The sequence below is a fragment of the Dendrobates tinctorius genome, unplaced genomic scaffold (genome assembly GCF_039654945.1).
Source record: "Dendrobates tinctorius isolate UK_male_01 unplaced genomic scaffold, ASM3965494v1 ptg000351l, whole genome shotgun sequence".
In the NCBI taxonomy this organism is placed as follows: domain Eukaryota; kingdom Metazoa; phylum Chordata; class Amphibia; order Anura; family Dendrobatidae; genus Dendrobates; species Dendrobates tinctorius.
The window spans coordinates 3,542,334-3,565,610 of record NW_027362017.1 but is presented as its reverse complement, the minus strand read 5'-3'; the positions used below and the strand labels follow the sequence as shown (position 1 = coordinate 3,565,610).

General features: G+C 43.7%; 1 protein-coding gene across 1 annotated transcript in view; it reads left to right on the top strand.

Moving 5' to 3' along the window:
* Positions 1-17,563, top strand: part of LOC141075426 (zinc finger MYM-type protein 1-like) — a 205,034-nt gene extending 187,471 nt beyond the window's left edge. Inside the window, exon 7 of the transcript XR_012227273.1 lies at positions 17,271-17,563. The gene's annotated coding sequence lies outside the window, so the exon portion shown is untranslated. The remainder of the gene's footprint in view (positions 1-17,270) is intronic.
* Positions 17,564-23,277: the final 5,714 nt, after the last annotated feature.

Below are 23,277 nucleotides of genomic sequence, written 5' to 3'. Positions count from 1 at the left end.
CGTAATATATCACATATCACATGTAACATTTATATTTAGGAACCCGCTCCTCTTCCAGAAATATATGCTCCTTACTAACCAGTGTTTACATGTACAGCAGGACAAACACAAAAAATGTAGATTATGATACAAGCAGTGCTGTGGGTAATGGATGTGGTCTCATATACATGAATGAACCCTGATGAAGCTAGGGTGAAACGCGCCGCTGGTGACCAATTCATGCAGCGCTGTGAATCCACCGTGTATTATATTGATGGTCGGACCATACAATACAAGCACTTTTTACCATTCCCTTTTCGTGTTCCTCCTTTTTAACATCTCACTTGAGCATCTGGGAGTACTCGTATATTATATTCCAGTTTCTGAGGCTGCATTATTTGTGGCTTTAGAGGGCCTCAACCAGGTCAGCCATCAGGGCATTACTGCCCTTACTGCTGTTTGGGGCCCTTTGAGCAGAAGCATGGACAGGGGGCCCGGACCCAGTCTGGACCCCCCTCTGTGTTTCAGCTCACCATGCCCCAAGGTGCAGTAAACAGCTGCGCAGCTGCAGCTCCTTTCACCTCTTCTGAATGTCTGGTCAGGTGACGGCACGCATGTAATGATGTCATCACATAAGTACCGTCACGGAAATAAGTCACTGGCCATTGGCAGGACACCGTAGCTGCACCTGTGGGGGATCGTCAGTGAGGTAGGCATGAAAAAGTTTTTTTCTTTAGAAAATGAATTTTATGTGAAAATTTGTGATGGGGACCCCAAATGATGAGTTGGGGGAAGCGGGAGAGGGACTACAAATGATGAAGTGAAGGGAGAGGGGGACTGCAAATGATGAAGTGAAAGGAGAAGGGAGACTGCAAATGATGAAGTGAAGGCAAGAGGTGGGGAGAGCAAATGATGCTGAATTTTGAGGGTGGAAGGAGTAAATGATGTATTGAGACTGGGGGATGGGGAACAGTAAATGATGATGTATTGAATGTGGGGGAGAGCAGTTGATAATGAATGGAGGGTGGGAGATAGAGAAGACATGGCATAATGAATTGGGGTGGAAATGGCATGTAGATATAATGATTTGGGGGAGCGGAAGGTACATAGTGGGGGTCGTTGAGGATGCAGTGACTGGTATTGAATTGTTGGAAAGAGTACATGTGTGAAAAAGAAGGTATTCTTCTTGATATTGTATACACACCATTATCTTGGTTGCATACATTTTCATCTTTCTACCTTTTGCATATTTATCTTGTGCATATATCAGATCTATGGAGATTTGGTGGTGTGTCTATTCATATATGGTATATTTACTGTACAGTCTTAGGCTGAGTTCACTCGTGGTGTTTTTTTAGCGTTTCCGTGGTGGTTTTAACCGTGCGATTTTGCCGCGAAAACGCGAAAAATAAGCATCCCATGCATTCCTATGGGATTCCGCAATGCTGTGCTAATGCTGCGGTTTTTACCGCGGCGGAATCGCTTCGCGGTAAAAAAGGCAGCATGCTCATTAATTTTGCGGAATCGCGGCGATCCCGCACCCATAGGAATGCATTGTTCCACTTACTTCCCGCATGTGGCTGTGCACACCGTGCGAAAAGTAAGCAGAACAATTGCGGATGGTACCCACGGTCCGGAGGAGAGGAGACTGTCCTCCGGGCTTTGGGTATCATATCCCTGTAAAAAATAGAATTTAAAATAAAAAATATTGTTGTTCTTACCTTTCGACGTCCCGCGCAGCCTTCCCGCCTCTCTCCACGCTCTCGTTCCCAGTAATCCTTTGCGAAAATGCCCGCGATGACGTCCGTTCTCGCGGGATCGCGAAGTCGGTAATTCGCGATGACGTCGCGCGAATGACCGCGAGACGTCGCGATCCCGAGAGAACGGACGTCATCGCAGGCATTTTCGCAAAGGATTACTGGGAACGAGAGCATGGAGAGAGGCGGGAAGGCTGCGCGGGACGTTGGAAGGTAAGAATAACACCATTTTTTATTTTAAATTCTATTTTTTACAGGGATATGGTACCCAAAGCCCGGAGGGCAGTCTCCTCTCCTCCGGACCGTGGGTACCATCCGCAATTGTTCTGCTTACTTTTCGCATGGTGTGCGAATAACACCATTTTTTATTTTTTTTCATTATTTTTTACATTTTATCTTTTACTACTGATGCTGCATAGGCGGCCTCAGTAGTAAAAATTTGGTCACACTCGTCAAACACTATGTGATTTTCCCGCAGAATGGAATTCCGGAACTCTTGCGGTAATTTCCGCGAGAGTTCCGCTACGTCTGAACTTAGCCTTACCCTCAATGAGGCCGAAAGGGGGAACAGTGTTCAGAGTCCAAATCCATTTGGTCTCCCGTTGTGCAAGTTTGCGGCCAATATTGTCACATATTAGTAATTACTCCATCAATGCCCCAAACTTTAAACTGAGAAAAATCACAATTATGGTGGAATTTAACCCCTTTACCCCCAAGGATGGTTTGCACGTTAATGACTGAACCAATTTTTACAATTCTGACCACTGTCTCTTTATGAGGTAATAACTCTGGAACGCTTCCATTGGTCCCGGTGATTCTGACATTGTTTTCTTGTGACATATTGAACTTCATGTTAGTTGTAAAAAATTTTTGATATAACTTGCGTTTATTTGTGAAAAAATGGAAATTTGGTGAAAATTTTGAAAATTTCACAATTTTCCAACTTTGAATTTTCATGCCCTTAAATCACAGAGATATGTCACATAAAATACTTAATAAGTAACATTTCCCATATGTTTAGTTTACATCACCAATTTTTTTTTTAGGAAGTTATAAGGGTTAAAATTTGACCAGCGATTTCTCATTTTTACAACAGCATTTTTTCTAGGGACCACATCACATTTGAAGCCACTTTGAGGGGTCTATATGATAGAAAATACTCAAAAGTGACACCATACTAAAAACTGCACCCCTCAGGGTGTTGAAAATAACATTCAAGAAGTTTATTAACCCTTCAGGTGCTTCACAGGAAGTTTTGTAATGTTTAAAAAAAATGAACATTTAGCTTTTTTCACAGAAATTTTACTTCAGATCCAATTTTTTTATTTTATCAAGGGTAACAGGAGAAATTGGAGCCCAAAAGTTGTTGTGCAATTTGTCCTGAGTATGCTGATACCCCATATATGCAGGTAAACCACTGTTTGGACGCATGGCAGAGCTCGGAAGGGAAGGAGCGTCGTTTGACTTTTTGAACGTAAAATTGGCTGGAATTAAGATCGGATGCCATGTCACGTTTGGAGAGCTCCTGATGTGCCTAAACAGTGGAAACCCCCCACAAGTGACCCCATTTTGGAAACTAGACCCCCTAAAGAACTTATCTAGATGTGTGGTGAGCACTTTGAACCCCCAAGTGCTTCACAGAAGTTTATAACGTAGAGCCGTAAAAATAAAAAATCATTTTTTCCCCCAATTTTTTATTTTCCCAAGGGTAACAGAAGAAATTGGACTCCCACACGGTGCGTATTTTGCTTTGGAATTTTCCACGCAGAATTCTCTAGATCCGCAGGTCAAATGACCTGCATTTTTCCTGCGGATTTAGTGCATTTTTTATGCGGCTTTACTGCATGTTTTGTGCGGTTTTCCACCTGCGGATTTCTAGAATGGAGCAGGTGGAAAACTGCACAAAAGAAATGACATGCTGCTTTTTTCATTCCGCACCAAATCTGCGTGGAAAAAAAAACGCAGTAAGTGCACAGCGGATTTTGTTTTACATAGCCTTTCATGCTACTGTACATCACATGCAGTTCTGCTGCATGTCCGCAGGGCCAAAACCGTTGCGTATACGCAGCAGAATCCGCACCGTGTGCACATAGCCTTATTGTGCTATTTGTCCTGAGTATGCTGATACCCCATATGTGGGGGTAAACCACTGTTTGGGCAAATGGCCGATCGCCGGGAGAGCAGGAGAGAATGATGAGAGCCGTGTTCAGCACCCGGTGCCGGGGAACAGAGCTTACGGTAAAGCTTCTTCCCTGGCGCTCGTCCTTGTGGTACTGATGCGGCACATGCATACCACAAGTGTGCCGCAAGTATTACATACACGGACACTGACATCTTCAGTATCAGAAATATCAGGACGTGTGAAAGAGGCCTTATAGCGGGTTTTTATGTTTGGCAGCTGTCACACACTAAAAGACGCTTTTTATTGTAAAAATAGTTTTTGCATCACCACATTTTGAGAGCTATAATTTTTCCATATTTTGTCCCACTGAGTCATATGAGGTCTTTTTTTTTGCGGGACGAATTGACGTTTTTATTGGTACCATTTTCGGGCACATGACATTTTTTGATTGCTTTTTGTTGCGATTTTTGGGAGGCAGAATGAACAAAAACCAGGAATTCATGAATTTCTTTTGGGGGTGCGTGGTAAAATTGATAAAGCAGTTTTATTCTTTGGGTTAATATGATTACAGCAATATCTCATTTATATCTTTTTTTTTTCTGTTTTGGTGCTTTTATACAATAAAAACTTTTATATTAAAAATAATTATTTTTGCATCGCTTTATTCTGAGAGCTATAACTTTATTTTTTTTCGGTGATGGAGCTGTATTGGGGCTTATTTTTTGCGGGACAAGATGATGTTTTCAGCAGTACCACGTTTATTTACATCCATCTTTATGATCGCGTGCTATTCCACTTTTTGTTTGGCGGTATGATGATAAAGCATTGTTTTTTGCCTTGGTTTTTCTTTATGGTGTTCCCTAAAGGGGTAAACTAGTGGAACAGTTTTATAGGTTGGGTCATTCCGGATGCGGCGATACCAAACATGTGTACTTTTATTGTTTCGATTTTTTTTCATTCAAATATTTATTAATGATGCTTTTTTTATTTTTTATTTTTTAAAAAATATTTTTACAATTACTTAAAAATTTTATTTTTACTTCATTCTAACTTTTACACTTTGTCCCAATATGGGACAATTATTTTTTGCAGGCTGATCGCTTCTATAGCATGCAGATGAAGCAGCATCAGAATGCTATAGAAGCTTTCAGCACTGCACTTACTGCACACTGACCTGAGAGGCTTCCAGACATGCACTGCGCATGACGGGAAGTCTCTCAGCTCTGGTAACCCAGATGTCGTCAGTGATCGGGACAAGCGTCAGCCCTCTGTCTGCTCCCAGAATGCTGCGATCGTGTTCGATCGCAGCATTTGGGGGGGTTAAAGTGCCGGGAGCGGTCAGTGACCACTCCTGGCACTTAGTGCCAGTGTCAGCTGTGAAAATCAGCTGGCATGGGGCCGCGATCAGCTGCACACCACCTGTTTCGCATCCGATCGTTGAGACGTACTATTCCGTCCATGGTCAGTTTGGCCCAGGGCATGTGGGCGGAATAGTACGTCTGATGTCAGAAAGGGGTTAATATCCCTAGATAGCCCTGTCTAGTGGAAGGGTAGATGCAATATAATCAAAAATATATCCCAATGCCAGAAAATGTTGATAACCGGCTAGATCTATCTGCCACAGTAATGAACAAATATAAATATAAACATGACAGCTGATATTGGAGAGGTAATACTCATCCAGACACGTGATGTAGATAAACTCCTCTGCCTCAACACGTTTCACCCATTGGCTCATCAGGAGGCTTGGTGGAAAGATGTCAGGTCACGATAGCAGCTGATGTGGTATGTGGTGGATGTGAGAAGCCATGATTAAATATCCTCTCTTCTTGGAGACCACTCCACCTTCTAAGTGAACCCTCTTGAAAGGAGAAAACCTCCGGGTTGTATACATAGCCGAAGTGTCCCTTCTTACACACCGCGCATGCGCTGCATTTGTGAAGATAGACATCATGATATGACCGGAAATTACGTACAAAATTCTTCACTGCGCATGACAGAGGAGTCCTGCGTGTCACCCTGGGACGCACTGGAATTAAACTGTCCACCACGCAAATCTGGAGTGCTCGATGATGCCCTTCCGGGACCATGCGCTCCAAGCTGGAACATATCGGTGGATCTCTGCTCCTTCCTTATTTTGAAGAATAACGTGTTCCAGCAATGGAGCACAAAACATGTCCTGATCCACCTCGAGGCAAGGATCAGATATGACCATGATAGCGGCTGTGAGGGTAGCACTGGTATTATATGTATGAAATCAGAGCACAGTGATATATATGGGGAAGAGGAAGTAATAATTCACATTACACCCATAACCAGATAGGGATCACGTATATTAGATGATATCCAATAGAGGGAATATGTGCCAGTTGGCCCTCAATAATGATCTTGCAAAAAATGAGTTGATATTCTGATTGTGCACACAAATGTGTGAGCCCTAATAACAGGGAAACAGACATGGCAGTGATCCCAATTATATATACAAGTCGAGGTCCCTTACCCCCAAAAGTTGCACTCGGAGGAAACAGTCCTCTCCCCTCTGTACTTGTCAGTATTAGTTTGGTCATTGTAATTTCTCCTTGTGTTTTGTATGTAACCTCTCCTTATGTACAGCACCATAGAATTAATGGTGCTCAAAAAAAAAAAAAATAATAATAATCCTCTTCATGATATTCCACCTGGTCCTCACCTCTGCCCTTCTTGCTGGACTGCTCATAGCACAAAGCTGCAGCAGTTGGCTCCTGTGTTTTATCATCATCATCATCATCATCATCATCATCATCATCATCGATGTGCTGCGGTGGTCCGCTGACAGTTTGCTCTACCCGTCCCACATACTCATCCTCCAACAGAACAAATGGTTGCCTGATTTATAAGGGGGTGAGGTGGAACACAGATGCCCATGGGCCGCAGGTGCAAACTTTGTGCTTTCAGCAGGGGCTCGGGTAGAAGACAAAGAGAAGTACCTGAAGGCCCTGTCAGCCGACCAGTCTATACAGTTGTGTGAAAAAATGTTTGCTCCCTTCCTGATTTCCTATTCTTCTGCATATTTTTCTCACTTGAATGTTTCAGATCACCAAACAAATGTAAATATTAGATAGAGATAACACAAGGAAATAAGAAATGCAGTTTTTAAATTAAGGTCTTATCATTAAGGGAAAAAGAAATCCAAACCTACAGGGTCCTGTGTGAAAACGATATTTTCACCTATACTCTGTTATTGCATGAGAGTATCATTAATAGTTTACTCAGTTTTATAAGTTGCAGTCGTTCCCCGTCTTCTCTTGGAAATTTTCTGGAGTCGGACTGGGGAATGTTGTTTTTTCGATAATGTCAGGCACTGTACTAATTAAGGAGGGTGCCTCTGTCTGCTGTGCCCTTCTCCTGATTCTGCTACATGGCACCCTGGTGTCTTCCCACCCACCCTATATAGTAATAGGGTGGTTATGACAGGATCCTGTTTGGCCAATGGATATCTCAAGGAACCCTTCCTAGTATTTAAGTGTGCACCAAGCTATTCCCCTCCTTTTCCCCCTGTCGGGTTTTTGACGTGCTCGTGTCGGGAGGAAGATGGCAGACTCCCTCATTGACATCCTGCATGCTAGTGGGTCGCCCTCCCAGGGCTGTGGGGTACTCGGTACCGGGCCGGTCTCTCAGAGGGGAATGTCACAGCAGCGGTGACCCGGTCCGTGGCCCTGGGAGCCCATGTAAAAGGGGTTAAGAGATGGAATAAAGTTGATACTCCTCCGGCACAGCTTTCCCTCATAGATCATCAGCCTGCCTCTTTCCTTCCACAACTGCTGGGTTTCTTCAGGAGCATCTGAACCTGGGCGTGAGTCAACTTGTGACAGTAGCTCCTTTACCAGGCGGACTGCGGGGTCGCTATCCTGCATTTCTGCCCAGTCATGATGAGGCAATGGATTTAGGGTGGCCTCTTTCATGACAGACCGTCTGTTTCTCACTCCTTGGGCACGTTGGGCCGCAATTGGTCGGTGGAAGGCAGGTAACTCTATTTCTAGGAGTGCCTCAGGGTCTTCTCCTGCATCTGGCAGATTGGGCATTCTGGACAGCGCATAAGCATTGGCATTCTTATGCCCCGCTCGGTACTTAATGGTAAATTCATAGTTAGGCAGCCGAGCCATCCATCACTGCTCCAGTGCACCTAGTTTTCCAGTTTCCAAGTGAGTCAACGGGTTGTTTTCCGTGAAGATGGTAAACTTGGCTGAAGCTAGGTAATGCTTGAATCGTTCAGTCACAGCCCAGACTATGGCGAGGAACTCCAGTTTGAAGGAACTGTAGTTATCAGGGTTCCTTTCAGTGGGACGAAGCTTCCTGCTGGCTTAGGAGATCACTCTTTCTTTACCATTCTGTACCTGTGACAGTACTGCTCCCAGTCCCACGTTGCTGGCATCAGTATACAAATGGTTGGTCATAATCTGGTGGGTAGGCCAGAACTTCATCTCCTGTGAGAGCCATCTTCAGTTGAGAGAAGGACCTCTCCAGTTCCTCATTCCATTCAAATGTAGGACTCTTCTTCCTGGCTTTCTTGGGCTGGCCCACCAGAAGATTTTGCATAGGTGTGGCTATCTCAGTGAAGCCTTTGATGAACCTTCGGTAGTAGCCTACCAACCCGAGGAATTGACGTACTTCATGGAGGTTGCTGGGCTTCTGCCAGTCTCGGATGACAGTGACTTTGTCAGGATCTGGTGCCACACCTTCTGCGCTCACTACATGACTGAGGTACTGTACCTTGGGCTTCAGGAGGTGGCATTTGGATGGCTTCACTTTCAGGCCAAAGTTGGACAAGGCTTCAAACACCTCAGCCAGGTGTTTAGGATGGTCTTCATAAGTTTTGGAGAAAACAATGACATCATCAAGGTATAAAAGAACTGTCTCGAAGTTCTTGTGTCCAAGACAGCATTCCATTAGCCGTTGAAATGTCCCTGGAGCGGTGCAGAGCCCGAATGGCATGTAGTTGAACTCGCAGAGACCCATTGGGGTGGTAAACACTGTTTTCTCCTTGTCTGCCTCTGCCACGGGAACCTGCCAATACCCACTAGTGAGATCTAAGGTGGAAAAATAGTTAGCAGTTTTAAGTGCAGCTAATGACTCTTCAATTCTGGGTAATGGGTAGGCATCCTTATGTGTAATGCTGTTAATTTTTTGGTAATCAACACACATTCTTATGGTACCATCTTTCTTTTTCACAAAGACTATTGGGGCTGCCCAGGGGCTACAACTGACTCTGATCACCCCAGCCTCCTTCATTTCCCGCAACATACTTTTGGCACATTGATATTGTGTTGGGGGTATAGGCTGGTACCTTTCTTTAATGGGTGGATGATCTCCAGTGGGTATATGGTGTTGAACACCTTTTGCCTTCCCAAAGTCTAAGGGGGGTTTACTGAATACCCGCTCATACTCCTGAGTCACTCGGTAAACCCCATTCTTTTGGTATGAAGGGGTGGAGTCAGTTCCCACCTGCAGCTGCTGACACCATTCCTCCAGCTGCTTTACAGAGCCATTGTCCTCCACCTGGTCGGATGAGATCAAGGGCTCTGCTGCCCGTATTGCATTGTTACTGACAGTAAACAGCTTAGCAACTGTGGCATACCGAGGTATTGTGGCCTCCTCCTCCCCACAATTCAAGAGGCGTACAGGTACTCTCCCTTTGCGAACATCAACTACCCCTCTGGCTGTCAGGACAGTGGGCCGGCTATCATAGTACACTGGCTCTACCAATGCTTGGTAATCTTTTCCTCTGAGGCCTATGGTTGCCCGACACCAAATCAACATTTCGCATCTGGGGGGTATCGCAATGGGGAAAGGATCACTCACTCTTACTCTGCCAATTTCTCCGCCAGACAGTTCTACCTGCTGTCTTTGCATCAGGGCCTTGATCTCCTTCTGCAGGACTCGTTGCTCACTGGAACCAGCAGTCTCAGCCACCTTTTGCAACAAAACAATAACCTCGGCAAGACAATTTTCAATCACATTAGTACCTAAGGTCATCATTGGATTACATTCTCGTCGATCAATGTCTACAACTATCAGACCTTGAGATTTTAACTCTACTCGCCCCACTTTAATGGTAATCTCTTTACATCCTACTTGCGGCAAAGACTGACCATTACTGGCAACTACTGTGAGTTCATCACTTGGCCATGGGTAGGTTCAGAGTCAGCCCAATACCGCTTGTAAAGGATATATGGCATAGTTGTCACCTGAGAGCCAGTGTCCAGCAAAGCGTTCATGGGGATGCCGTCAATCACCACTGGGAGGGCCGGTCGCTTTCCAACATACTTGGCTCGCCAGTTCTTTGGGCCTTGTGGTCCTACTCCTGGGGGTTGGCCCTTTGCCCCAGGGTGGCAGAATCTTGCGATGTGGCCTGCCTTGCAGCAACGACGACAGATGGGACGTCCATTCTGGTCATAGCGATCGTTGTTTCTCCCTCGGTGTGGCGGGATCCTCTTCTTCCGTAGCCACGGGACATCCTCTGGACTGGAGGCCAGCTGGATCTTCTCCTTCGAGGACACCTGCATGGACTGCACAGTTTTGGCAAGTGCAGCCATATTTTTGGTCAGCTCCTGGACCTGAAGACGTAGTTCGGCAGAAGGGTCTTTGTCCAGAGTCTGTGCATCAGCCTCCACCGGGCTGAGAGGGAAAGAAGCTGCTTCTTGATGGTATGTGATCGCTGGGCGCCTATGGGGCACTGGACGGCTGACTTCTGGTTCATGCAGCACCCGGATAGCCCTGTCTTTGAAGTCTGCAAAGTCTAGATCAGGGTTCTGTAGGGCTATGATGCGCAGCTGTGCTCTGTGGGTACTGGATAGGAGTCCTTCAATAAATTGCTCCTTTAACAGTCTGTCTCCATCTTTCACACTGTCGGGGTCAATCTGCTTTATGGCTCGCAGTGCCTCCTGCAGGTTAAGAGCATAGTCCCGTATACTGTCCTGCGCTCTCTGCTTACACCCAAAGAATCTCATTTTTATTTCAGCTGCAGTGCTGGTGTCAAAGGTGCTTCTTAGCTTAGCCAGGATCTTTTTAACAGTCTCTTTATCAGTGTCCTGCCAGGCTTTTACTTCCCTTTGCGCTGCACCAGTTAGCTGCCCAATAAGGATTTTCACTTTCTCGCTTTCAGACAGAGGATACACCTCAAACAAACTGCACAGTCTCTCTTTAAATTCACTCAGGGTATTTGACTCCCCTGAGTACTGTGGTAGCCAGGCCGCTCCCGGTATATAGGGCATGGACAGCGGCATTATGGGGACTGCTGCGGTGGGCGCTGATTCTTGCGGTGCTCTGGAGGCAGCGCTGGTGTTGGATGCAGCGGCGCTATGGGATCCGCAGCTGCGCTGGGCCCTGCAGCTTATGGCACTGTGGGGTTTGCAGTGGCGTCCGCCGCTGCGTCTGCTCTTGCTTCAGACATTCTCTTCCCCCCTAGTTAATGTTTGGCCAGGCCCTGGGTTACGCTGGCTTACCGGCTGCCACTCTGCGGCTGGATGATCAGGGGACGCCGGGACTGTAGGCCGTGGCTTCTCACTTCCCGCGCGCTGGCCTCTTCCCGCGCAGCACTTCACTTTTCGCGCTTTTTGGCTGGCTCCGCCCAAGACGGCCCGCCCCTCTGGTTTCCCGCACGCGCCAAGCAGCGGGGTAATGGCGGCGATGGCGCCGACAGTCTATGGCACACAATACAGTCTCTGGCACACAGGACCCGGGGGTACCGGGCTCTGTAAATCCTGTTTGTGACGCCAAAATGGGTCGCCCTCCCAGGGCTGTGGGGTACTCGGTACCGGGCCGGTCTCTCAGAGGAGAATGTCACAGCAGCGGTGACCCGGTCCGTGGCCCTGGGCGCCCATGTAAAAGGGGTTAAGTGATGGAATAAAGTTTATGAGTGAATGATTCGTGACACCACCTGTGGTGTTCGGCAATGGAGATGTTAAGCCGACGCTGTGGACAGATCCTCTGGGACAGATGGTGGGGTGCAGCAATAATGGTGTAGCCCTCCACAGGCAGGGCTGTAGTCCCAAGGCAGAGTAGATGAAGAGGGTAGGTGTTTAGGAAGAGGGTGTAGTGTTTGACACAGAGATGTAGCAGTGCTGGAGAGTTTGCAGGAAGAAGGCAAGGACACAACAGGGTGCAGTTTCTTTACCTTTACTTTGCTTGGCAAATGCAGTCCAGGGTCCAGATTACAGATGGCACAGGAGCTGGCTAGCCTGGAAGCAACTTAGGAATCTCTCTAGGCAGATGGGTTGTGTAGTCTCCTTCCTAGCGCTTAGTTTTAGGTACTTGCAGTACTGTGTTACACTGAAGTTCCACTTGCTTATTCTCTTTAGAACTCCCTCGTATGGCAGACAGCTGTAGCCTTTCTCTTATGGCTCACCTGTCGCTGTTGTGCCTTCGAGTCTTATATGGGATTAGAGCATTTACAGCTTCCTATTCCTCCGGTTTCTGTTGCAGGACCATCAGTGTCCATACAGCCTTGGATACCGGGCTTCAGATCATGCGCTATAGCTGGGAATGAGCCTGAACTCTCTGCTCAATCTCTGCTTCTCCTCACGTCCACACACGTTGCCCTCCTCACACATACTCCTAATTTCCCCTTCCTGGCCCTCAGAGAGCAGCTCTTCCCCCAGTTTTGAGTTCAGAGCTCCCTCTGCTGGCCTGGAGTGGGAGCTGTGTTGTGTGTTGTGATTAACTGCCAGAGACATCCTTTATTGCTTCCAAGCATGACATCACACTCCCTAGGAGGAAGGCAATGCCATTTTGAGAAAGTCGAGTTTCATGAAACCCGACTCGACCCTAAAAAAGGCAAAGTCGCTCATCTCTAATGGAGAGCACTTTGAACCGCCAAGTACTTCCCAGAGGTTTATAACGTTGAGATGTGAAAAAAATGAAATCACATTTTCCTCACAAAAATGTTATTATAGCCCCAAATTTTGCATTTTCATAAAGGTCACAGGAGAAACTGCACCATACAATCTGTTGTGCAATTTCTCCTTAGTATGTCGATACCCCATATGTGGGCAAAATGGCGTTCCCCCACATAGTAAATTTTAAAAATTGGTAGACATAAATCTGGTTTATACTGATTTATATCTATCCTGTAATACTGAATACAATAGTGGACAATTTAATTTAGATAAATAGAAAAAAAGATGTCCAAATACAAGGATGTCAGCACCATCACACGCACATACAGGAACCTCACAGAAGAATACAGAACAAGGATCATTAATGACAGTGCCAGGCCTGGCACAAGCATGCAAACGCACAATGATGGCTGGCAGAGCGGTGGCCTTGTAAGGAGACATAGTCCTGCATTTTTACAGCACAGGAGGGAGACACTGATTGCCAACCTGTTATATCTGGCACATGCCTACAATACTCTGGGCAGCTCTAATGTGGCGGCTGCCTGGCACTGACCAGTCAGACATGTCCACCATGCAGCATTGTCCATACACCAAATACAACAACCTGCAGTATGAGCATCAACAAGCCGCCACTGCACTAAGCTGGTAAAATGGCGCTTCTTCCCCAAAAAACCACGCCTTCTTCTACCAATCACAAGCGTCGCACACAGGCCTGGCTGGAGCTAATAGTAGTGGACTTCCTATTGGGTTAAGTAAGGGATGTGGGAGTGGGAAGGGGGACAAGCGACATCGACAAACCACCGCTCGGGAGAAACGTGAGCGATTACCTGGGGAGGTATAATGGAGACAATATCAATGAGCACAACTATGATTGGGATAACTCTCATGGGACATAGCTATGATGAGGATAACTCTCATGGAACACAGCTGTGATGGGGGTAACTCTCATGGGACACAGCTATGATGGGGATAACTCTCATGGAACACAGCTGTGATGGGGTAACTCTCATGGAACACAGCTATGATGGGGGTAACCCTCATGGGACATAGCTATGATGGGGATAACTCTTATTAGACACTGCTATGATGGGGGTAACACCCATGGGACACAGCTATGATGGGGGTAACTCTCATGAGACACAGCTATGATGGGGGTAACTCTCATGAATTACCCCCATCATAGCTGTGTCCCATGAGAGTTATCCCCATCATAGCTATGTAGAAACTGCAGGTACCTGAGATGTCTTCACGGACAGGAGAGAGATCAAGAGTTATAAGGATTTTATTAACAACAACTACACTCCATGCAGGGAGTGGCAGGGCACGGAGGGGTATAATAGGACAAAGGACAGAGCAGGTAGTTTGGATGGGGAATGGCAGGGACGAATGATAGTGTTACGCCGGTGGTGGCGAGTAGTATGAGTGGACCCACTGGACCATGATACCGAAACTCCCCCGAGCGAGCGCACCATGTTCGACCCACTCCTATATAGGGATCATTAGGGGCAGGCTCAGGGGATGCCAAGACCAGGGGTCGGCTCTAGGACAAACAATAAACGGAGAAGTGACTGGAGAGAGAGAACTGAGCAAGGGGAGAGATAGAACACTAAATGGGGAGAGCGAGGAGGAGGTAATGGAGTACAGACTGAGGATGGCGGCGGTAACAAAGTACGGGCTGAGATGAGCAAAGGTGGTACGGAGTATGACTGAGGATGGCGGTGGTGGTAACGGGGTGCAGACACCAGGGGAAAGCAGGACAGGAATGTGCACTGCAAGAAACAGGGTAAGACACAGGAGGTTAGGAGCAAGCTATACTATCGCCAAGCTTAGCAGAGCAGGCCAGACTATGCAAGGGGAACTCGATAATCATGCGCCTCCACTAAGGGAGGGTGGCCTGAAATACCCGGCGCCTGTCCTCCATTGGACAGGCATTGCTGCCGAGTCAGGTCACGCAGAGAGACAAGAGGGTCGGGCGAACGCGCGGTTGGGCTCTAAGGCACATGCGCGAATAGAGGGATCGCACCGGAGCGCCCGAAGCAACAGCAGAACGTGGGCAGCCCTCGAGCAGTGTTGGAGCGGTAGGGCAGGTAGCGGTGGACCTGGGCCTGGTGGCTTTAGGCATGAGGGTAACAGTTCAGAAGGAAAAGGGGAAAAATTTATCAGTCTGTAGTCTTCTTGATTGCAGCGTATCGGTTCTCCAACGGTGTGTCACGTGCCCCGTCCTGAGTGACACGGCCAGCAGGTCGGTAAGTGATACAACAGGACGCGGCACGTGTAATTGTCCTTTGTGACGCGGCCCGCAGGCCGGTAACTAATACAATAAGACATAGGGGAAAAGGGGAAACCTGGGTAACAATAACAATGGTGGCCCTGCGATAGGGAATGGGGAAGTGGAGACCTCCTGCACTCCCCTGAGTAGGTGTCTCTACACTCCTAACGTTCCCTAGGCTGGTTCCGCACCAGGCACCGATCAGGAACCTCAAAACCCTGACTCGACCTGCACCTAAACCCTCACTAGGGAATTGGTTGGTGCGGAAACTAATCCCACCACTGCACTAAACACACATAAGGAAAAGTGACAAAACGGGAAACACCACTTAGCTTTGCTCTGTTGCTTACTCTCCTAGCAACAGAGCCCACCACCTGCGTGCATCTTTTCCTCCACCGTGTCCGACATCTGGGTGCACTGTCCAGAAACGGACCTTCTCAGCATCATAGTGCAGCCTTGGAGCAAACAGAGTCCACACCTGCGTGCAGCTGTCCAGAAACGGAGTCCCGCAAATGAGTCCAGCTTTTCTGCCAAAAAGTCCAGCATGCTTGAGTCCAGCTCTCAGCAACCAAGTCCAGCACCGTGAGTGCAGTTCTACACCGCAACTGCCACTCCACCAAGCCATGCAGGCACTCCTTGCTGACACCATCGCTGCGACTCCACCACGCCATGCCAGCACTCCTTCCAGACACCATCGCTGACTCCACCAATCCACTCTAGTACTCTCTCTGAGCTGCCTGTGACTATCCTCTAGCTCCATCCTTCACCCAGGCTTGTTTGCAAATGAATACTTTATCACAAACAGTGATTAACACACCTGATACTCTCTTATAGAGCTATCACACCTGATACATAATTGCGTGCACAAACTAAGGTAACCAAAGTTCAATGACCCTAATGGCCACCGGGTGGAAAACTACAACTGAAATCACCACAGTGCAATGACCATAATGGCCACCGGGGGCAAAACCACCTTTGGCACACAGCCAAGTGAAAAAAAAAGGTTATTTTGTGCATTTACTCTGTCAGATCCAACCTGGATCGTGACACGGTGACACCGCCAACAGCGGCACATGACATCTCTGAGATGTCTGTAGAGAGCCGGGTTCCAATTCACAGAGCAGGAGAACAGTCTCTGTAAGGCGCTGGAAGCTCCTGTATCTGTACTATTCCAGTACAGGTAACTGCCGGTGTGAGGCTTCACACCGCGGTATATGGGGATCTTGGCTGAAGGACTCTGGCCTAGTCACTTACGGCATGGAGTGGGGAGAGAGTGTTACAGTCTCTGGTCCCGTCTGTGAGGCACCTCCCAGCACAGAGGGTAGCGGGGAACAGGCTGTCAGTAAACTTTCAGTGGGCCTGCACACAGGTAAAACGTCTTGTCGGCCTGCGCTCACGTGATCTTCTGCCTTCACTGTACCTGACTGCCTGCTTCGGTTTCCTTCCTGCACTCTGACCCTCTTCCCGCACGCAGCTCTTTTTAACTCTGCCCCGCCTACTTCAGTCACATGTAAGGGACGGTCCCTCTCAGGAAGTCTTCCCCCTTGCAACATTGGTGACAGTCCCGGCAGTTCCGGATTCAGAATGAGAGAGGTACCCCTGATCGCCTGATCTTGTTCTTCCTCTTACAGCTGTGTCCCATGGATTTTGTCTCCATTATACCTCCACTCGCTCACTTTCTTGCACACATACACCTAAAATAATCAGTCTCACTAACACGTTACATGACAGACTGTATAACCCATCCCCACAGGGGGGATTTCACACTCCTCTGACACCTGCTCTGTGATATAAAAACTAAGGAAAAAGAAAAGCGCAATAGGGTCTTATCTGGGTGGAAAATGGAATAAAAACTGATGAAATCTACTCACCCTTTCCGGGAAGGATATAGGCATATAAACCAATGTCAGCTTGCTGCATGCCCGAAGGTCCACTCCGTGACCACCAATTTAAATCCTTATGGATAAAGTATCTATCTCAGGCTTGCTGTGCGCTGCTTGACCAGGATAAAAATACTACCACATGAGAAGTTTAACCATTTAATTCCCGACGCGTTTCAAAGTGTAAACCACTTCTTCCTCAGGGGATGACATGTAGTGAACGGATACAGCCTTCTCTGGTTAAATACATACAGTGTTTGAATTTAGGCGCCAAAGAAACACACGTGATGAAAGAACAGATGTCAAAGTTCAAGGGTTAATAGTGCGCAAGATGCATTTAAAATTATTCTTATTGATTTTAATTTTAACCTATTTACATTTCTATTACAGATAGTGTATTAAAAGGAAAGAAAAAATGAATAGAAAATGAAGGAAAAAACTTCAAATGTACCGAAAAAATGTTACACAGAAGGTGAAACGAACCCGCTGACAAAAAGTGTCATAAACCAGAGTCAATACCACTAGGCTGGAGTGGATTTCGTTTGGGAGGAGAAGATATATTTCTGGGAAGGAATAATTTATTAAAAATATATATTTAATTGGAATATATTCAAAATGTAAAAAACTCCCTTATTATAAAAAAATCAACTTTATTAAAAAATGCGAATATATAATAAAAATATATATATAATGAAAATATATAATAAAAATGTGTTAAAAAAAAAATATATATATATATATATATATATATATATATATATATATATATATATATGTGTGTGAAAAAATATTGTGTGAGATTGTATCTGGAAAAAACATCAGAATGATTCGTGGTACACGGCAGAGAGAATGGACTCACAGAAACGTCCAACAGAAATCACTTCATGAAAATAAGATCGCCACCCAGAAACAGAAGCTACATTTAGTGTTAGCGATATTTTTAAAGGAAAATAGAATGAAGAGTATAATGAGAAACCCTACATTATTATGGATTACTCTATACTGATATTTCATTATTTCAATAGGACCGCTCTACTGAAAGGAAGGGAAATATAAAAAACATTCTGTCAGAATATACCCCAAAACAATTATTAGAGGGAAAATATACCATTAAAAAATACAGTTATAAGAAAACTTCCGTGATTTCGTTGAGTCCGTTAGGTTTCAGTGTATTCAATCTATAGATCCAGAAAACCTCTTTGCGATTTAATTGTCCAATTCTATCAGGATAATCACTGGGTATATGCTCAATAGGGGTGATTTTAAATCCATTATAGTTTTTTTCATGCTTTAAAGCAAAGTGTCTGGAAAGACCGTGCTGCATAAAACCTATTTTGGTATTATGTCTATGGGAGTTAACCCTATGATGTAAGGGCTGGGTTGTTCTTACTACATATTGCTTTTTGCAGTCAAATTCAATTACATATATAACGAATTCTGTGGCACAACTTAAAAAACTTTTAATAGGAAAACATTCCTTAGTAAGAGTGGATTCAAAGGTTTTTTCTTTATGTGAAATAATTTTGCAGCATAAACAATTTCTTCTGCCACATTTGTATATTCCTAAAAATGGATTTGATGGGGAAGACAATGGCTCTATTCTAAGACGACTCGGAGCTACTAGATTTTTAATAGTGGGGGCTCTACGACAATACTAGGATTTCTCGGAAGGATTTTACATAAAACAGGATCATTTAGAAGGACATGCCAGTTACGTGTCAAAATCTCCCTAATTTTGATATTCTCAGCACAATATCGTGTAATAAAGTTACTTGTGAATCTTCTATTATCAGTTGCGGTAATCTTCATTGGATTAATTAGTGATTTTTGTGAAAGATCTTTACATGTATTGTAAGCATTTTTTACCAAATCCGCAGGATATTTCTTGGCTAGAAACCTATTCCTCAAAATTTCAGCCTGGTTTTCAAAATCCTCCATATTCGTACAATTTTTTCTAATTCTTTTATATTGGTTAGCAGGAATATTTTTTAACCATTTACTAAAATGCCCACTACTGAAGGGTATGTAGCTATTCTTATCAACATGTTTAAAAAAGGTTTTAGTTAAAATATTATTATTCTGTATAAATATGGTTATATCTAAAAAATTAATTGTAGAAGAATTAAATATTGAGGAAAAGGACAGACCCCAGTGATTATTGTTCATGTCCTTAATAAATTCATCGATATCATTTTTAGAATTATCCCAGACAAAAAATAGATCGTCTATAAATCTTTTGCAGGTAATAATATTGTGTTGAAATTTGGAATTAAAAATATAAAATTCCTCAAAAACCCCCATAAAAATATTTGCATATGTAGGTACGACCTGGGACCCCATCGCAGTCCCAAGTCGCTGGTGATACAAGCACCCATCAAAAGTAAAAAAAATTCTTTTTTAAAATGAATTCCATCCCCTTCAGTAAAAACCTTTTTTGTGCCAATGACAGTCTCTTATCACTCACTAAAACCTTATTAAAACAAGCGAGTCCTAAATCATGAGGAATATTCGAATATAAAGAGGATACATCAATAGTCAGAAAAACATATTGTGGTTTCCATCTAATGAGTTGGAGAATTTGAATAAGATGTGTGGAATCTTTAATAAAACTTTTAAGGAGGGGGACATGAGTCACCATGATTCTGTCAATATAGTGGGATAAGTTACTGGTAATAGAGCCAATACTGGATATGATAGGTCTGCCCGGAGGATTTTCAACGTTTTTATGCACTTTAGGGAGGTGATAAAAAAAGGGAGTACGAGGGTTAGATATATTTAAAAATTTGAATTCATTTTTATCAAGAATATTGTTTTTTCCTTCTAAAATCAGTTGGTAATAATTGGTCATAACTGTAGTTAATACTTCAAATGTAGTTTTCACATAATATTTTTTGTCAGATAAAATTCTAAAAGCTTCCCTACAATAGTCTCTATAATCTTGAATAACTATAGTTTGTTTTTAGATTTACAGATATTTATAAGAAAACTCACCCTTAAACGACATTTTGCACTAAAGGAAACTGGTCAGATAAAACCTAATGGTAAAGAAATAGAGGATTTGACTGATACTGGTACATCGGGTTTTCATTTGGAAGTGCCAAAGAAATCTAATTTTTATCCAGTTGACAGTAAGGGCCATCACCTGAATGTATGTAATGATTTGGTTCAGGAAGAATTCAAGGACTTGTTCCGAAATAAAAATAAAAATAATTATAAGAATAATTTAACAAGAAATGAAAAAATAGCACTCAAAATGCTGAAATCCCGTACTGATATTGTAATTCGTTCAGCAGATAAGGGAGGGGGTGTAGTTATTCAAGATTATAGAGACTATTGTAGGGAAGCTTTTAGAATTTTATCTGACAAAAAATATGTGAAAACTACATTTGAAGTATTAACTACAGTTATGACCAATTATTACCAACTGATTTTAGAAGGAAAAAACAATAATATCCTTGATAAAAATGAATTCAAATTTTTAAATATATCTAACCCTCGTACTCCCTTTTTTTATCACCTCCCTAAAGTGCATAAAAACGTTGAAAATCCTCCGGGCAGACCTATCATATCCAGTATTGGCTCTATTACCAGTAACTTATCCCACTATATTGACAGAATCATGGTGACTCATGTCCCCCTCCTTAAAAGTTTTATTAAAGATTCCACACATCTTATTCAAATTCTCCAACTCATTAGATGGAAACCACAATATGTTTTTCTGACTATGGATGTATCCTCTTTATATTCGAATATTCCTCATGATTTAGGACTCGCTTGTTTTAATAAGGTTTTAGTGAGTGATAAGAGACTGTCATTGGCACAAAAAAGGTTTTTACTGAAGGGGATGGACTTCATTTTAAAAAATAATTTTTTTACTTTTGATGGGTGCTTGTATCACCAGCGACTTGGGACTGCGATGGGGTCCCAGGTCGCACCTACATATGCAAATATTTTTATGGGGGTTTTTGAGGAATTTTATATTTTTAATTCCAAATTTCAACACAATATTATTACCTACAAAAGATTTATAGACGATCTATTTTTTGTCTGGGATAATTCTAAAAATGATATCGATGAATTTATTAAGGACATGAACAATAATCACTGGGGTCTGTCCTTTTCCTCAATATTTAATTCTTCTACAATTAATTTTTTAGATATAACCATGTTTATACAGAATAATAATATTTTAACTAAAACCTTTTTTAAACATGTTGATAAGAATAGCTACATACCCTGCAGTAGTGGGCATTTTAGTAAATGGTTAAAAAATATTCCTGCTAACCAATATAAAAGAATTAGAAAAAATTGTACGAATATGGAGGATTTTGAAAACCAGGCTGAAATTTTGAGGAATAGGTTTCTAGCCAAGAAATATCCTGCAGATTTGGTAAAAAATGCTTACAATACATGTAAAGATCTTTCACAAAAATCACTAATTAATCCAATGAAGATTACCGCAACTGATAATAGAAGATTCACAAGTAACTTTATTACACGATATTGTGCTGAGAATATCAAAATTAGGGAGATTTTGACACGTAACTGGCATGTCCTTCTAAGGCCGGTTTCACATTAGTGCATTTTCAGCGCGCGCACGGCCGGGGGTAGCTCCGCCCCCGAGCCGGCTCTCTGCCCGGCGTGCCCGCCCCTTCCTTGTAGCGCCGCCTCCTAGCGGACAGCGGCGCCTGCGATCGGCGCACCCTATCTTTAGCATAGGGTGCGCCGATCGTGCGCAGGTCGTGCGCTAGTTGCGCTTTGACCTGCGCTGCGCACTTATGACGGTGCGCCGTGCGCGCCAAAATCCGAAAAGTTCGATTTTGGCGCGCACGGCGCACCGTCAAAAGTGCGCAGCGCAGGTCAAAGCGCAACTAGCGCACGACCTGCGCACGATCGGCGCACCCTATGCTAAAGATAGGGTGCGCCGATCGCAGGCGCCGCTGTGCGCTAGGAGGCGGCGCTACAAGGAAGGGGCGGGCACGCCGGGCAGAGAGCCGGCTCGGGGGCGGAGCTACCCCCGGCCGTGCGTGCGCATAAAATGCGCTAATGTGAAACCAGCCTAAATGATCCTGTTTTATGTAAAATCCTTCCGAGAAATCCTAGTATTTTCGTAGAGCCCCCACTATTAAAAATCTAGTAGCTCCGAGTCATCTTAGAATAGAGCCATTGTCTTCCACATCAAATCCATTTTTTAGGAATATACAAATGTGGCAGAAGAAATTGTTTATGCTGCAAAATTATTTCACATAAAGAAAAAAACCTTTGAATCCACTCTTACTAAGGAATGTTTTCCTATTAAAAGTTTTTTAAGTTGTGCCACAGAATTCGTTATATATGTAATTGAATGTGACTGCAAAAAGCAATATGTAGGAAGAACAACCCTGCCCTTACATCGTAGGGTTAACTCCCATAGACATAATATCAAAATAGGTTTTATGCAGCACGGTCTTTCCAGACACTTTGCTTTAAAGCATGAAAAAAACTATAATGGATTTAAAATCACCCCTATTGAGCATATACCCAGTGATTATCCTGATAGAATTGGACAATTAAATCGCAAAGAGGTTTTCTGGATCTATAGATTGAATACACTGAAACCTAACGGACTCAACGAAATCACGGAAGTTTTCTTATAACTGTATTTTTTAATGGTATATTTTCCCTCTAATAATTGTTTTGGGGTATATTCTGACAGAATGTTTTTTATATTTCCCTTCCTTTCAGTAGAGCGGTCCTATTGAAATAATGAAATATCAGTATAGAGTAATCCATAATAATGTAGGGTTTCTCATTATACTCTTCATTCTATTTTCCTTTAAAAATATCGCTAACACTAAATGTAGCTTCTGTTTCTGGGTGGTAATCTTATTTTCATGAAGTGATTTCTGTTGGACGTTTCTGTGAGTCCGTTCTCTCTGCCGTGTACCACGAATCATTCTGATGTTTTTTCCAGATACAATCTCACACAATAATTTTTCACACATATATATATATATATATATATATATATATATTTTTTTTTTTTTTAACACATTTTTATTATATATTTTCATTATATATATATTTTTATTATATATTCGCATTTTTTAATAAAGTTGATTTTTTTATAATAAGGGAGTTTTTTACATTTTGAATATATTCCAATTAAATATATAGTTTTAATAAATTATTCCTTCCCAGAAATATATCTTCTCCTCCCAAACGAAATCCACTCCAGCCTAGTGGTATTGACTCTGGTTTATGACACTTTTTGTCAGCGGGTTCGTTTCACCTTCTGTGTAACATTTTTTCAGTACATTTGAAGTTTTTTCCTTCATTTTCTATTCATTTTTTCTTTCCTTTTAACACACTATCTGTAATAGAAATGTAAATAGGTTAAAATTAAAATCAATAAGAA